The 1,716-nt window shown below is 26.5% G+C and overlaps 1 non-coding gene across 1 annotated transcript; it reads left to right on the top strand.

Moving 5' to 3' along the window:
* Positions 1-424: 424 nt before the first annotated feature.
* Positions 425-496, top strand: Trnad-guc (transfer RNA aspartic acid (anticodon GUC)). The gene has a single exon. It is a non-coding gene; the product is annotated as a tRNA-Asp (tRNA).
* Positions 497-1,716: the final 1,220 nt, after the last annotated feature.

Raw genomic sequence — 1,716 nt, 5'->3', positions numbered from 1 at the left:
AATTTAATGACTATAATAGTAAGTAACACACTCAACGGCCAACACCAAATATTCAGCAAAGCGGTACCAACTTTTTTACCTTTTTTATTTTATTTTATCTCTTAAATTTGATGGTCTCGAATGCTTATATGAAATCGAAATGGTAAATGATAGATCCAAAATTTGTATATAAAATCTTAGTTATTATATTAATTTTACAAAATATTATTTTATTTAAAAATCATTAGGTACAGAATAATACTGTTAAAAAAAGTCAAAAGGTAAATAACGAAAATTGTGGTTCAGCAATACATTATACTGAACAAATAAAAGTAGTAAGTAAACAACAAAATACATTATATCGAAATACTGTAAGTAAAAATATTATGTTAAAAAATATAACGAATGTAATAAAAAGACATTAAACTCGTCTTCTTTAAAGTAATCCTCGGTAGTATAGTGGTAAGTATCCCCGCCTGTCACGCGGGAGACCGGGGTTCGATTCCCCGCCGGGGAGGAAAATTTTTTACATGTTTGAAAATCTTTTTTTGGTAAAAAAATGCTTCAATTTACTTTTTGATATAAAATATGATAATAAGAATTGATGAATAGCCGCATGACGTCATTGAGCCCAAATGTTTTACGTGTAAAAGTAGTTTGATTTACACAATGATTTTAATAACTTAAAATAGTATCTATTTCAGATTTTTTTCCATAATCCCAAGTATATTTATATGCTTAAGACGATGGTGTAATTTAAAATTGAATAAAATACCTGTATTGTTGTTGCATTCGTTTTATTATCAATTATAATTTACTAAAATGAATTAATTCGCGACCCACATCGTATTGCTATCACACAAACCAAATTATACGAAATTTACGATATTAGTTCTATCTACTATGAAAAAACTAGTAAATATATCAAAACTATAATCACACCGGTGTCATCAACACAAAAAAAAAAATTTAAAATATTATATTTAACAATTAAAATTGTTGCATTATACATAAAATATACGTCGCTGTTCCGACTTCGGCTCTATGACCTCACAATATAATATAGTCTATAAATTATATTTTAGTTAATATTTAGACCAGTCAATATGATTTTTATAATGGTTGATTTTAAAAGGCAGTATGCTAAAATCTGCTTCAAAGTTTTTTACCAAGCTAAGTATTTCTTTTTAACCGTTTGCAGGTAAAATAAAAATTGTATTTACTCAGCGCCAATTAATATTTTTTATTTCTTATTGTTAAAACATAGAAGTTATTTTATATAAGTAGTTTCATTTTCATGATTAAACAGTGCGATAGTAATAATTGTTAGTGTGTAAGTACGACGGCCTTGTACAGGTCATCCAAAAAGTGTAACAATAATATTCTTATGTATATAATATATCATATGTATATTGTATATACCTTCATCTTCTACATATACAGCTTTTCAGTGATGTGACTAAGGAATTAACAGATAATTTAAAAAAAACCTGTTTCCCTATACTCAACGTCAAATAACGTACTATTAGTAACGTATATTTATATAAGCGGGGGTGGTACGGAGGAGATCGTATGCTGGTGACAACTATTGTAATGCATTCTAGAAGCATACGTAACATTTTAATATTTAAGTAAATAGTTCATTACATTATAATGAACAACTTATACGAAATCACATATTTATATAAAAAAAAATATATATTTTAAATAAAATATAACGTCATTCCTTAATTTTTA

This window comes from Aphis gossypii, chromosome X (assembly GCF_020184175.1).
Source record: "Aphis gossypii isolate Hap1 chromosome X, ASM2018417v2, whole genome shotgun sequence".
NCBI lineage: Eukaryota > Metazoa > Arthropoda > Insecta > Hemiptera > Aphididae > Aphis > Aphis gossypii.
The sequence above is the reverse complement of the archived record's forward strand: the minus strand, read 5'-3'. Positions and strand labels throughout refer to the sequence as shown.